This window comes from Dromaius novaehollandiae, chromosome 2 (genome assembly GCF_036370855.1).
Source record: "Dromaius novaehollandiae isolate bDroNov1 chromosome 2, bDroNov1.hap1, whole genome shotgun sequence".
NCBI lineage: Eukaryota > Metazoa > Chordata > Aves > Casuariiformes > Dromaiidae > Dromaius > Dromaius novaehollandiae.
Window position 1 is genome coordinate 85,978,407 of NC_088099.1, and position 16,271 is coordinate 85,994,677.

The window sequence follows — 16,271 nt, forward strand, 5'->3', positions numbered from 1 at the left end:
CCTATGAGTTTTTTGACAGGATTTCAAATTCTGGCTAACAGACCCATCAAAGAGAATTAGGTTTAGCCTGTGAGTTTGCTGCCATCCACAATTTAGGTTCACAATATTCAAATATTTTTTTCTACTGAAGAATGAAGACAATAGAAAATACCCAAATGCTCCAGGCATAGCAGTCAGAGAAGTTGATAAAACATAGCTAATATTCAGAACTGAGCTCTGCATCATGTCATCAGTTTGAATATGATACATGGTTTTGCTAGTGCATGCCTGAAAAAATCAAAGAAGGAAATACTATGAACCAATGTACTTCTCAAAAATAGATTTTGGGTTTACTTCTTTAGCTTTGAGATCGTAAAAAACGTAGAAGTTCAGTTCTGTTTAGGATCTCTATTACAAAAGCTGAAACATTTATTTATTTTATATCTACATCTATGTCCAAAATTAATTGAGAGGAATAAAGATGGAATATTAGAAGATGAGACAAAGGCAAACATTACATTTTAGTGACTACCTCATTTTTGGTAAGTCATTCTGGGGAATCACTATCCATGCTACAATGGGGTGATGTTACAATGCTTGCAACAATACTTTTTCCATACTATTAATACGAAACAGCTTAAGTTATCTTCTGCTTGAGTAATATTATTTCTCTAGGCTCTTTTCCCCTCTTCAATGTCCCTCCTCTTTTTTCTGTCATGTCACTGGATTTCATGAATTGTTTAAACTTAACATGGTGAAAGTGTAAGTTCATATTAATATCTCTGTCTTCCTGTTTTTACTTCTGCCCTCTTGACCACCACTTCTCTTTTTCTCACAGTCTCATGATGACTTTTGACTCTACTACTACACACAATCAAACATGGCTACATCTTTCTAGATTGTTTTCTGCAGCCTGAGTCTTGTGGCTGATATAAATGCTAAGGCACCTACAACTTTTTGCGTTGCCACCTGTAATCCTTTCTTTGCTTAATTGTTTTATTCAAATAACTCCAGAACAACTAGTGTAAATTAGGGCAATGTTTTTTCTACAGTTGCTTTCAAGTTACTGTGTTGGTTACTGTCAAGTGATGCAAGAAACCCTATAGAAAGCAATGTAGAATGTTGTCCTCACAGGAATACACCTAAATTCAAGCAGTTTGCAACTGGTGTACATCGTGAAGCGTAAGGATTTGTATTTCGTATATATTTTTTGTTTCTCATCCAGCTGTGGATGATCACAAAATATTTAGGTAAATGCGTAAGATTTCTTCATTATTCTTTAAATGCAACCTTACAGCAGTGATTCTGTTAGGCAAATTCTCAAATTCTATGCTCTTTATTTTCTTTGATGTAGCTTGACCATATGTGTATTCCTTGTGTATTTTCACTGTGTGAAAGAAGAAAGACTCTTGAGTGCACAGAGCAAACCTGGAAAAATATCACCCTAAATCGCTAATATGTGGCACAGTTAAAGTACTACTGAAAATAGGGATTATCATATGTGGATGCCACCTTTACAATGAAGTGGAGGATAACATGCACAGTGGCACACTATATTTCTTACTGCAGGAAATGAGGTGTGCTGTGCTAGCAGGGACGGCTATATCCTAGTGTCACAGGAGAAAGTGATAACTGTCCTTCATTGCAAGTGTCGTTGACAATTTCATTTCTTGGATTCATTTTCCATATTAACATTCTGGTTAGTTCTGGTTAGTTATTCTGGTAAGTTAGTATGTTGAAGCTTTCCCTGGAAGTTTAATATAAAAGAAAAAAGTAACAACCAAATCCTGTTTTGAATGGAACTATTATTCACCTGCCCAATAGGCGAATGAAATAGCATTTTTTTAGGAGAGTTCTTTCCTTCCCTGAAGAAGCTTTTATCTTAATGGGAATTCCTATATATGTTTCAGAACCTGGAGTGCAGTCCCTTCCTTCTAGTTTGGCTGGCTGCTTCCAAGTCCAGATCACTGAGAAGAGCTGTTATAAAGAGCTGGAAGAAGCCTCAGCAGAAGCCTCCTCACTTTTGCTTGGGGGCTGCTTGCAAGCTGCGGCTCTGCACTTAGCCCCACCTAAGCTACACTGTGGCTGCATTGCAGCTGCATTTGCTCTTACATGTCTCTGATCCTAACCTTACCTAACTTTCTGGTTTGACCTTGGACCTGTCTTGTCACTACAGACCTGCTGGGTGATTGCTGGATCTTTGCTGATTCTGACTGCTGTCACAAAACTGTTCTGTCTTCTTGCTCAGGCACTGCGGGATCGTGGTGTTGTCGGTGAGGTCACTGCCCTGCTGCTTTACTGTGATTCTCTGCTCCTGGCTTGCATTCTCTTGCAAACCAGCCCCTTCTTGCTGTGCTTTGAGAGAGAGTTCTGGTGGGGGCCAAGTGTAAGAGCCTCAGCTTAAAAACTGCTCCCAGGCAAGGAGGGGGAAACCCCTACTGAGGCTTCTTCCAGCTCTTCACAGCAGCTCTTACCAGCGAGCTGGCCTTGAGTGCAACAAAATAACTTGATAGAAAGGGAGAGTACACTTCTGGCCCTTATAGTAAATGTCATGCCTGAATTTCCTCAGATCAGATGCTACAGATAACATCAACTAAATACTTAGTTTGTCAAGACTTTTTTATAGTTTGATTTCTTCCTTCAGTTCGCCTTGCAATTTCAAAAGGTCCAAAATGTCTTTTGGTGGGATTTATTTTTTATTTCTTTTTCTTCAAGGAGTTTAGCAAAAGATTTCTTCTGTTCTCCCAGATGGGATCAACTTGAAGGCATCAGAAATACTGGGTTTGTTTTTTTCACCAAAGTGGGAAGAAGACTAAAAATCACTGAAACTGCCTTATCAGCTTCTAAGATAAGAACCAAGATTTCCTGGTTCCCACTTTATCCCATTCAGTTGCTAGAGAGTGATAGGTAGCAGGGACTGGTGAGATTGGCCCCACTGGATAGTGGAGAGTTTTGGTAGAAAGGATCATATCTGTGCCCTTTTCCAACTAGCGAGCCAGAGCTTTAGATGCAATTAACTTGCGTAGGGAAGGCTACTGAGTAAGTATCTTGACAGGCCTGTACATGTGTCAGAAATTGTAGATCCTGAGTGACAAGGACCACATCATCAGTCTACACCAGCATCCTAGGCTCTCTGATCACGCACCTTGTCACCTCCCAGCAGAAGACAGAGGAATGATTTGACAGTGATGGGTAGTGTTGTTAAGCAAGGGTCAGCCCTGATGTACTCCTTAAGCAAAAATGACAGGTTGGTTAGGTTTTTAAACTGAGCTTGGTAGAACACTGCAGCAGCATGCGGACTCTGGAGAGGCCTACCAAGTGTGAAAGTGAGCACCTCCAGGTTACCTGTGAGCTGTGATCCCAGCTGGTCAAATGCTTGCTCCTGGCAAAAGAAAAGGTGGGTGAGTGATAAAAAAGGTGGAAGAGATTTCAGGCTATATAGAGCCAACTACAGCAGGTTGCTCAGGCCCGTATCCAACCAGGTTTTGAACATCTCCAAGGACAGAGACTCCACAACCTGCCTGGGCAGCCTGTTCCAGTCTTTGACCACCCTTACAGTAGAAAAGATTTTCCTTCGGTTTAGATGGAATTTTTTGTATTTCAGTTTGTGCTCATTGCCTCTTGTCGTTTCACTGGTCACCACTGAGAAAAACATGGCTCCTTCCCTTGTCTAAGCATTCCTTACTCCTTCCACATTGTTAAGACCCACCTGAGCTTTCTCTCCTCCAGGCTAAGCAGCCCCAGTTCTCTCAGCCTCTCGTTGTACAATAGATGCTCCAATCCCTTAATCGTCTTCATGGCCCTTCGCTGGACCAGTGCATCCATGTATCTCTTGTATGGGGGAGCCTAGAACTGAACACAGCACTCCAGATGCGACCTCACCAGTGCTGAGCAGAGAGGAAGCATCATCTCCTTCAACCTGCTGGCAACACTTTTCCCAGGGCAGTCAGGAATGTTGTTGGACTTCTTTGCCGCAAGGGCACATTGCTTGCTCAGAGTCAACTTATCATCCACCAGGACCCCACATCCTTCTCTACAGGGCTGCTTCCAGCCTGTACTGGTGCATGGGATAATTCCTCCCCAGGTGCATGTCCTTGCCCTTGCTTTTGTTGCACTCATGAGATTCCTCTTGTCCCATTTCTCCATCCTGTCAAAGTCCCTCTAAATGGCAGCACAACCATCTGGCATATAAACCACTCCCTCCAAGATGGATGTCGTCTGCAAACTTGCTGATACACGTGCACTTTCGCATCATCATCTAGGTCATTAATCAGGATGTTAATCAGCACTGGCCCCAGAACTGACTTCCTGGGTACTCCACTGGCCTCCAGCTGGATCTCATGTAACTGATCACAACTCTCTGAGCCTGGCAGTTTAGCCTGTAATTCAGTCCACCGTACTGTCTGCTCACCTAGTCCATACTTTATCAGCAGGTCTGTGAAGATGTTGTGAGAGACAATGTTGAAAGCCTTCCCAGAGTCAAGATACATAACATTCATTGCTCTCCCCTCATCCACCAGGCCAGTCATTTCATCACAGAAGGCTATCAGGTTGGTTAAGCATGATTTCCCCTTAATAAAACCATGCTGCCTATTCCCAGTCATCTTCTTGTCCTTCAAGTATTTTCTGGATTATTTGCTCCATCACCTTTCTTGGGATCAAGGTGAGGCTGACTAGTCTGTAGTTCCTTGGTCTTCCTTTTTGAAGGTAAGAGTGACGTTAGCTTTCTTCCAGTCCTCAGGAACCTCTCCCACCTTTCAAAGATAATCGAGAGTGGCCTTGCAATGACATCAGCCAGCTCCCTCAGCACTTGTGGGTGCATCCCATCAGGACCCAATGGATGTGTGTCTGTCCAGTTTGTTTAAATGTCCCCTAACCTGTTCCTCCTCCAGGGAGGGGCTAGGGATTCATTAGGGCTGATCTTACCAGTGGAGACTGAGGCAAAGAAGGCATTGAGTACTTCAGCCTTTTTACATGTCCTCCATCACCATGTCCCCTGCCCCATTCAGCACCAGGCTCACATTTTCTCTAGTCTTCCTTTTTGATGCTGATGTACCTGTAGAAGCTCTTCTTGTCTTTCATCTCCCTCACTGGATTCAACTCCACATGGCCTTTGGCATTCTTGCATGCTTGGACAGTGTCTTTATATTCCTCTGGGTTACCTGTCCCTGCTTCCACCTCTCATACAGTTTTTTGTGCTTGAGTTTAGTCAGATGCTTCTTGTTCACCCATGCAGGCCCCCTGCCAGCTTTGCTTGATTTTCTGCCAATTGGAATGGACTATTCTTGAACTTGGAGGGGATGATCCTTGAAAATCAGCCAGCTCTCCTGGGCTGTATGCCATGGGATTCTTCCAAGCAGGTCTCTGAAGAGGCCAAAGTCTGCTGTCCTGAAGTCCAGGGTTGTGATCCTGCTTTTGTCTTGCTGCCTCCTCACTGCCTGTAGAACTATAGCTGCATCCACTGGATCTTCTGCAGAACATTGTGACAGCCTAACAGCAGACATCTCAGATGATGTGGAGGGGACTTCACACTCCCGTGAGGGACAGAGGTCTGTGATCTGCACTTTCTGCATCTGCCCTCCAAGAGGAGGGTCAAACCGTCATTCTGGATGTCCCTACTAAGTTGGCTAGCGGGGCTGGGATCTGACTGGCATTATGAAGGGAAGAGTAGGGCAACAGGTGAGGTTCAAGGAAGGGAACAAACTCACTCTGTAAATCCTTTCCAGTGCCACATGGAAAGGCAGTAACTCCTGCAAAATTAAGATTCAGTGTTATGAAATACCCTTTAAATAAAAACAGTAATTGTATAATGACTACTTATGTATATAATGTTGCCTTCTATTAAGAGAATCACTGTGTTGTCCATTGCATTTTATATTTTAGAATTCAGAAATGAGATATGTTAAATCAATAATTCCCTGAGCAAGAATGTCTATTACAATTTTGAACAGTAATACCTAATGAGAAATCTTTCAAAAACAATCTTACACTCTGCTTCTCCAGTTTCATGTGGGCAATACTTTCACTGAAACTAATGAAAGTTTTGCCTGGGTAGGTAACGCGATTGGGCCTATAATGCGCACAGTGTTTCAGATTTGCCTCATTGCACATGAACATTGAATTTACAGCATGGAAAGTGCATACACCAAAAACAGGAGTCCTTGAATGCTCCCTGCAGCAGAGCAAAAGTTGTAGTTAAATTAGAAAGTTCACGTATCCATGAGTCTCTGTCATTTCCCAGGAGCCTCAATACACTAGACTGTGGTGAGAGAACCTGGGCTGCTTTATCTTTAAGAAAATTCAGAGAACAAAATTTGTTGTCTTTTAGCAGTTACCTGAAAAATGTATTCATTTGCCTTGTCTCCCACAGATATGTCTGATAGTTATCTTTGAGCTGGTCCTTCCTAGCGAAGTAATTGTGGAAGCAAAACCGTACTACAGACAACTGAGGCTGAATTCAAACCTTAAGACTGCAGAACTAGAGAAATAAACATGTAACATGTTAGGGAGCAGTGAACACAGCCAGTGTGAGAGTAAAGAGAAATTGGCCTTTATCAATGTTATGTTTTCATTAAAGCAAAAGCAGTAGATCCCACTTACCATGTAATTGTCCCTATTCTTCAAGGTAGTAAGAGATGTTTTGGTGTGCTTGCAAGTCACTCCCCTTAAAGCCAGTTTTTGTGAGCATGGACCACACCTAGAATTGGTGCGGCTCTATTGATCTTTTTTTGCCTAAATAAATTTAATTTACACCAACTGAGAGTCAGTTCTCTGTCATGGAAGGTTGACAGACTTTGTCTTAACTATTCATTGTCATAAAATTTTTCTTCTGCACTTGCATAACAATGTATATATTAAATAGGAACAGGGCAGACAAAAAAACAGATGTTTCAGGGCCACTGTAGTCACTGGAGAAGGTGTTGCAACAGTAAACTTCCCAGTCCTGCATCAGTTTTTCCTAGGCGACTTTCAGTCATAACACAAAAAAACATTCCAGAGAGTTACAGGGAACTATTCATGAGTAAGAAATAGGAATGTTGCCTCTTTTCCAGATTTGGAAAGTCTTGTGTTGTGACCTGATGGTACATAAGTAACAGATGGTCAAAAATAACTAATTTCTTACAAAGAGGCTTTAGGTACAAAATTATAAATATTGCCTGGCTAAGATGGACTTTTCTTAAACATTGCTCAGGTTAAATCTGGCCTGCCAATTGTGTTCAGAAAATTCCGACTCTCCCTTCTACTCATGATGGTATTGCTAAGAAATGGATATTTCACAGTGCTGAAATGCAGTGTTTACCTTATGGTGTGGCCATTGATCCCAGTGTAAGAGGCAGTAAGGTCCCTTTGAATTCATTGAGAAGGATACTGTGAAAAAACTGAATTTACTGTTTTGCCTGAAGGTTAAAGATAAAAAGCCAGTTAGCATCTTAACACTAAAAAGGGTTTGGCAAGCTTCAGGGGAAAAAGAGTGCTTGGGATTCTATTGCAAAAGTATCTGCTTCTGCCAAATTCTGAGTTTCCAGGACTCTATCAAAAAGGGATATTAAGCCCCTCTGACTGATAAAATGGTCCATCAGGAAGGGAATGGACCTATCTCTCTTTGTCTGATGTACCCTCAGTCTTGCAGGGTATCGTCTTTTCCTTACTGCCAGTGATTACTTAATTTTTCCCCTTCTGTCAATATGAAGAACAAACAAGAACAAATCTTTTGCCCTTCTCCCTCCCAGCCCTCAGCTTGGATTTCAAAATGTTACACAAAAACAGGGTTAAATAGCTCCTGTGTGACCTTTATGACAGCACCTTTTTGTATGAGAAGGAACATCTTTCCTGACAGTCTTACAATAAAATATAAAATATTGCTAAAAGAAAATAAGACTGGTTGAAATGAACTCTGTTTTGATTTTAGCTGAAGCAGAGTGAGAATTTGCAATGGCTAGTTCAGCTTTAATGCAGATGCAGTTACAAAGCTGGAATAATGGGGTATGTCCGCGCTGTGAAAAAATTCTCAGCTCCTGACTGCTATACTGTTGCTACCTGTCTCCATTTCAAGGAGAGAAACCAGTTCCCTCTGACATGAAGTCTGGGTGCAGATCTGGGGAAGGTTCCCTCTAGGAACTGCTCCAGAGACATCAGCTTGGCTTTTTGTATGCTATATACTTCTCTGACTCTCTCCTGGAGTTCCCAGTTGATAAAACACAAAGGCTCAACATTTTGCAATGAAAATACCAGCCCGTGTATCATACCTTGTGCTGCAGTGCAGCCCTCCCTTACTTTTGGCAGTTTGAAATGGTGGGGAAAAAAAGGCAAAAAGGTTATGCTTAAGTCTTGGAAATATGTAGTTCAATGTCGCACAGTGAACATACAGCCAGTGTGCTACAGAGGGGTCTAGCCGTAAGCCATGTGGAAATGAGACAGTCTGCACTGGTTGACTGGGAGACAGAAACTGTTCCCTCAGATGAAATACTTTAGCAGGTTTTTTTCTCTACATCCTTTTCTACAAAGACATAAGGATGTACTTAGTATGTGTGTATGTGCTCTTGAGCAGACCCACTGAAATTAGCAGTCTTACACTAGTAAGCAAAGTTGGTGATTTGTGTAAGTCAGGCAGAATGATGACCTTCCTATGCGTACTATGCACGTAGCTGAAGTAATATCTTTGCAGAAATATATATAACTGGATGGAACTGCTATAATTAGTTCCTAATGTAGTGAGAAAAGCACTGGGAGAAGTACAAATATCAACCTTCAGTGACATGTTGTGTAGAAGTCAATCTATCACGTGGCATTTAAAATCATTTAATTTATACTTAAATGCATTTTTTTCTTCAGACCAGCCCGTCTCATTCAGCATGATGCTAATGATATCCACTCATACGCAGGTGTCAATGGCTTTTGACTACTGAACTCGTATATCTAGAGCAGCATCAGAATAATATTTTACATCAACCTTCACTGCAGAAAATTAACTAGGATGAATGAAGAAATACAATTAAATCATCTGATTATCTAAGCCTTTTATCTGAAGTAATAAAACTACTTGGCTTGCTTGGCAGTGTTGCTTTTCTGTGTCCAGGAGCTCTCTTTTTCAACACCTTCTGACTCATTGTACTGACTTACCTGTATGTTAGTATTAAATCATGTCCAAAAATATCAGTAATGCTGGCAGTGTTACACATCTATTTGATTACCAGAAGGGTTGTTTTTAGCTACATAGCAGTATATACCTACAGGTTGATGGTATCTGTTATACCCTAGAAAATGTGACAGGTTTCCTAAGCTGCATCAAGTTACGGTATAATGTGATACACTGTTAAATGAAGCTTCCTTAGACTAAGAGCAGAACAGTTAATATCTTTTCTCTTCCGCTTTGAGGATATAGATGGACCTTCTCACCCAGATAGCTCTACTGAGTGACTTAGAGACAGTATGGGCAGTAGGTTAGTGGACCAAAGGCTTACACAGACACCTGTTCTCTTTAGAGCAGTCATTGACTTGAACTGACTAAGAGTCTTCTGTGAACTGCAGTGATATGCACAGAAATGGCAGTTTGTTTGTTTGTTTTCCCCTGAGAAAAAGAGCTTATTATCAAAGAAACTAAGTCACATTCTGATTCACGTAGTGCTCTAGGAGTAAAAATTATTTTGTCCCTGTTATGTGATGAACTATAAAATACATATGCATAAATATTTTCAGTAGGGATATGTTATAAGAGAAAGCAATGATTACACTAGAAAATATTACCATATACTGCAATACAGCTAATGATAGCAAAGGTTCGGTCTTACTCATTAGGTTTATAGTAACGTCAGTTTGGGGAAGTGATAATTATTCCTCTTATTTACCAAATAATCTTGTCTGCCTTGCCACAGGTTTTCGCACTGTAAAATAAGATATATGTATGCTAATTTTATAGCTACTATTAAAAAATGTTCACTTTTAGTGTACTCGCTTGTGTTATGTTTGGATAGACTGCCCTTGCAGAAGTGTTATCATCATTGCAGATTAGGTCACTAAAACTGAACAGTGAAAATGAACATTCATTTTTCACTGGTAAATTTCCATCAGAGATCAGTTCATTTGTTGAAATCAAAATATTTTTTGAGATAATACTGATTTTGAAAAGCATTTCATCAAATAACTGATTTCAGAAACCTGGTGCCAGGGTTGCCATCTTGCTGTTCCATCTTTTGCCATTCTGCCTGAGCAGACAACCCTAGCTTTGAGGCTTTGATTCCCTGTCACAGGACAGAATCTCTTTGGAGGTATTTTAATTTGGGGGCAGGTAGGAATGAAATGAAGTGGATTAGAAAGTAAACCATGGAGGAACAATGGACTTTTTACACACTGTGGTGTTAATATTTTATACATCTATACTCTCATGGTTAGATATTTATTGATAGGTTTGCTTTAGCAAACCAGATCTGGAGATGCACACAATGGCATCCTCTACTGTGAGAATCTGTTCCGGGGGGGCGGGGAAGATTTGTGGTTCTTACTGTTTAGTATTTAAAATATTCTGGAATCTGCTTTTATCTGGATATCCTCTAGGTAAAGGAATTTTATTTGCAGCTTCTGACAGTTTAAGAAACAGAGGTAATGTGCCATTTTTCTTACTTTCAGAATTCCCTCTAGGAAACTTGAGAATTATTGAAATAAAATGGGAATTTGTCAGTCTCTTTGTAAAATTATATATTTCCCTGAGACTTTGATAAATACAGAGAATGCATTAGGCCAGCATTGAGTATTTGTAATAATGTATTATTTTATACTGTTATGTGAAAGAATCCAGCTGAGATTTTCTTTTCAGAAATGTGATTATGGGAGTTTTCTACATAGTTGTACATAGCAAAGAGGAAATGTTAGATTAAGAGAAAGAGCTTTTTGTTATCCTCCTCAAACAATGATCTTTCTTTAAGTAGCACTGTAGAATGAACAGCATTATGCACCTACTATTTCCATTCTGTTTATTTTCATGACTAAAAAAATCAACAAATCTCAGCATCAGTGATACAGTTTTTATCTATGTAACATTCAGTTTTACACCACCATTTCAGCTGAGTATCCCTCCTGAAAGAGGACTGCATCTTTCAAGATAATCTCCTCAAGCACTTTTGCTGTTGCAACTTCTTCATGGAACATCAGCACAGAAAGGACTCTGTTGCTCTGTTATCAGTACAGAGATAGGAGGAACACTTGTTATATTAATCACAATTCATGATATTATCTTCTCCTAGATTTGGATGAAATTAGCAGCTCACTACCATTGAAAATATTACTCTGGCTTTCATGCTTCATAGTTCGTATGTTCATTTTCATCCTAGTGTTACTAGATTTGCCTTTCCCAACACAGTTTAGGCTAATCAAGACTTCCTTTCCTTGTCCTTTACCATAAGTATTACTTTCCCCATTGGGTCATTTGCTTTAGACACATGTCATATTCCTAATGACATAAAGCACACATACAAAAAAAATCAAAGGGTTATTTTTTAATTATTTTTTTAATTTTTATGCTGCTCTGCCCTACCATCATGTTACAATTACCAAAAGCAGGAGGTGCTTTCTCCCAGTTTCTCTCTGTGCATTGTCACTGCAGTTTGAATTTTGAAGACATCTTAAACAGTAAATAGTCATAGACATATGAAGTGTCTAATCATATTAGCAAAGAGAGAAAATGTCACTTCATCTCTTAAAATAAGCAGAGGACTTTCTCATTTGAACTCTCTTTTTCAAGGGTTATTGAAAATGTTGAAACACGTTAGAGTGGAGAAAAATGCTGTTTTTCGATAATATAACCTTCATACATTAGGAAAATAACCGATTCTTTACTGGCATGAGAAACTGAGAGAGAAAGAGGGAGAGAGACCAGTTCATTCTAGATTAGTGAAAGAACTCGCTACCTGGAATTTGTATGACAAAGGTGAAAAATTGGAAAGAAAGTATTTATTTGTACTAATTGAGAATCATGTATACTATTAAAATAATGGCAATTTGTGGTCATTTGACTATGATTAGACTCTGCTTCAAATGTGATATTGAGGAACCACATGATGTTCAGAACAGGAAGCATAAGAATAATTACATATTTGCAAGAATATAGGAACTATTTCTATGGACATATATCCCAGAAATGGTTTTCTCAATATCTTCTATATTCTCAGGAAAAATGTTTCTGGTTATAGAGATTTCATCTTAAAATTGGGTTGGAATAGTGTGAAAATAGCCTTAAAATGGAGCCCTGTGCAATGTTTACCCAGTGCTTTACACACAAGGCAATAACATTATGCTAGTTTTTCAGAGAAGAAAACAGAGGCACAGATGAGTCAATAACTGTGCACAAACTCACACCGTAACATTGTATTGTTATAGGAAAATGGTGAATGTATTTTACTGTGTTTTAGTGACAGTGTCTCGAAAGTATTAAGAGAGGGATCCATGAGGGAAAAAAATTGAGCTTTATTTTCTAAAGAATATGTGACATGCATGGAACACTGACAGTATTGACAAGGGCTCTTGAAAAGGACAAATGTGTGTTTGAGTGGTGTGGGGAAAGGAGGAAAGGCAAAAAAACACAGTAAAATACTCTGAAAAATTTGGGAATGATATTGCGAACCAATCAAATACTTTGAACAGTGTGTTTAGAATAGTAACACTCATTTTGTTTTTTCAAGTTCCTTTAAAGTAGGGCCATGGGATGAGCATTGTTCAATGGAAGGAATTTATTTTGATCGAGACATTTTGGTGCTGTGTACTACAGGCAAAGGGTATAGCAGAGAGTCTCTCTAATGAAAAGACCTCGAGGGTAAAAATTATTCTTTCTGAAAAGAACAGAGATGGAAGGTAGAGTGCTGCTGGCATTTCTTACTAGAGTTAAATTCTTGAAGGACCAGGTGTATAGAACTTGTAAATATCCTCTAAAGATAACAATGGTTTCAGGATCCAGAATGTGAAATTTTTTTTTTTTTTTTTTTTTTAAGAAGAAGAGTGTAGGGTTGTCCTTTTTTGTTTGTTCTTTAAGAAAAAGTTGAACATGTGGAGGTTTTCCTAAGGGTTTCTCTGAGAGAATGGAGACCTCCAAAGTAGATGGCGTGCTCTGGCCTGAAAAGGAAGAAGTGCTTGATCACAGTGTAAGGAGAGCTTATATCAGAGAGGAAGAAGATATTCCCCTTCACTCTGCTGAGACAAAAGAAAAGGAACTAAGAAAGCATAGGTTCTTAGAAGAAAGTTAGTGTCTATAAGAATGACTGTATCAACAGCATATTTTAGACATGCCCTTACTCTTACTTTGTACTTGTGGGCTACATTAAACTTCTCCGTTAGGAATAGATAAAGAACCAAGTCATAGCACCTGGCAGGTTGTGAGATACATAGCTCCAGCATGCTAAGTCAGCTACTAGAATGTCTTCATCTATCTTCTCTGGAATATTTCCTGGACCAAGACTTTATGTTACACCATTATAAAAATGAGATTTCATTGCCCAGCTTTTCTTGGCTACCAGGTTAAATAGTAACCACCAGAAATGGCCCAGATGCTTAAAGCATTCTCCACCTTCCACCTTCCAGGCATCCTCTCTCTCTGATACAGATGACCTCTTCAAGTCACTGGATCATAGAATTCGTGGACCCCGGAAGTCAGTCAGTCACTACTTCAGGGTGCACAAAACCACACTGATCTTAACAAAGCACTTACTATCATTTCCCGTTTCCCAAATTGTTTCCTTACCAAAAGTATAGTGTGTTTCTCCATTCTGACAGTGGTTTTTGGTTGCATCCATTGAATTTTGTCTCTCTACAGCCATTTATCTCCTTCCTTTGCTAATTCCACATATGAAAAAAGGACTGTTCTGCCACAGAGTATAATTTCCTTTCTCCTGGCAAAGATTTCATTATCACTGTGAGTCTTTCTGTTGAATATTTAAGGTTTTGTACTTTTAAATTTCTGGTATGAGCATCTAAACTTTTTAATTTGCTCTTCTTCAAACTAAAGCCATTAGCAAAGAGCTTGGAGAAACCCACTGTAGGAAGAGAAGCCCATTTTACTCCTCTGTTCCTCCCAGGTAGGATCTGTTTGTGTTCCTGATGTGTCATGGTAGATCTATTCAAGGATGGAGCTGCTGCCTTCACTCTCAGTATCCTCAACTCACCAATGTGAGGAGGAATGCAAGGAAAGACGGTCTTAGACATGCAGATAGAAACAGTCCATAACACCAAACTGGAATTCAGTAATGAAGGTCCTCATTTCATCAAAGGTCCATCTCATTTAATGGTGCTAACTTATATCATGTATTTTTCAGTTAGCCAAAGCACCTCAGCTATAGGAGTAGGTTTGGTACAGAATGTGAAGCAAATGCCATTCAAAAAAAGTAGGATTTAGGTGTTTGATTAACAGTGTAACACGTTCCAGGTATTAAATGCTGGATTGAGTGAACTGTTTGGAATAATTGTTTCAATGTGTCAGTGAAACTTACCCTCTTTTTCTGAGTATTTTTGAACAGTCTTTTACTTCTGCATTCATTTTTGTAACTGTTTATACAAGAATTTTGAAAAGTCCTTCACTTAACACTCTCCCATGGAACTGACTGCTTACTTTAGGAGCTTTGCAAAATAGAGGAATGTACAAAGAAAATTGTCAGCAGTTCTAATGATTTCAAAACAGTCTTTTAGTTGTGGGTATGCATGCACCATTTTCAGTACACTAAAGGGATTTTCAAAGCCTTGTGGAAATGTTACACGGTTTCTGGATATACTCTAGAATAGTATGGCCTTTTGTTGGTTTTCTCAGATTGCATCGGACTTCTCACAGTGTGTCTTTTCTTTGGTGGGGCAATACTATAATCAAAATTGATTGATACATTCTTTGACGTACAATGGGGCTGGAGACAGAGGTAGTAAGGTATTTTCCTTAAGAGGAACTAAAAGAGTTTCTGACATTCTTTGCTCAAGTGTTGCAGAAATGGAATATGAAATAGAAACTGGAGGCAAAACAAGTTTTAAGCATTCATAATACATTTGTCCCAGGAAAGGAGGCAGGCAGGGGTTCAGCAGTATAAAGCTGGCTGAACCCCAGGGTGCAGCCATTGCGTGGAGGACACAGAGAAGGATAGACTGCAGCAATAACAGAGTCTGAAAAAATAAATACATTGAAAGCCTAAACTGCTGAATGCTCCAGAGGTGACAGAAAGTTTGATGTGACAGATACAGACTTTACCTTGGAGCTGTTCAAAAGAAGAATGTCTAACAGTATTGTATGCCTTTGCAAGTCATTGGGAAGGCAGGTGTTGGAAGCAGAGGTAGTTATTTAGCTGAATTCTTACCTAACTCCAACGGACGGAGGTAAAAAGCATAATTAGTAAATGTTGCTGAGATTAAATGTGATCAGAAGCCATTCAGAGGACTAAAAGCTCTGTTCACTAAAACAAACGGTCTTTGATTACAAGTGCAATTTTGATATTTAGGTACCAAGACATTAGTGCTATTTAGTGAGCATTTTTTATATCCTCTTTTGTCTGGACTCCCAAGCACTGGAATGAAATTGTAGCTGTGGAGTGATTGTGTCCTGACATAATCATTGAACTCTGGCTGGCTGATTGGGATTTGCCCCTTTGATCTGTTGTGTGATACAAATTTTTGACAGAACAGTGAAAAGGCATATACTTTTGAGAAGATATTATTTGAAAAGTTTTGCCTTTTTCTACTGAAATCAATAATAGTTCCTTTCTTTTCGGTACTCTGTGGTATTCATGCAGGTTTAGTTTGTAATTTATCAGGTTATTCTAGAAGACCAGAATATGAAAACAGAATTAAAATTTGTATGTATCAGTAGTACTTCATTGTAAATTTTGTATTAAAATTATATCAATCTGATTTATAAACACAAGTTGATAAATACATATCTTTATACCTGCCTTGATTTCAGCTTTGTACACTGCGGAGATTAGACAAATGCACTGAGTATAGGAAGCATTAAAAACGTAACAACTTATATTATAAATCGGAAGCATTTGAGCCAGCAGTCAACTTGCACCTCAGTATATGTTTTAGAAGAACTAATTTGCACATACTAGTTAGTGTATTTTAAAATGTTTTTTACTCTGAAACATTTTAAAAATCAGACATCATTCTTCATGTAAATCAGAAAAAGTTGCAGATGTTTGCAATCTGCATAGCATGAGTATAATCTTTCAGATCATTTAATCATGACATTCTTTTGGGAATAAGAACAAAAGCATTTAGTTGCATGGGGAGAAATCCTGGGGATTTTTTGTGTCTTCCTGAGGAACAGACTTGAAAGA

The 16,271-nt window shown here is 39.2% G+C and overlaps 1 long non-coding RNA gene across 1 annotated transcript in view; it reads left to right on the plus strand.

Moving 5' to 3' along the window:
- Positions 1-5,406: 5,406 nt before the first annotated feature.
- LOC112996408 (uncharacterized) overlaps positions 5,407-16,271 on the plus strand; it is a 112,278-nt gene continuing 101,413 nt past the window's right edge. The window contains exon 1 of the long non-coding RNA XR_003262425.2: positions 5,407-5,528. This is a non-coding gene — a long non-coding RNA (uncharacterized LOC112996408). The remainder of the gene's footprint in view (positions 5,529-16,271) is intronic.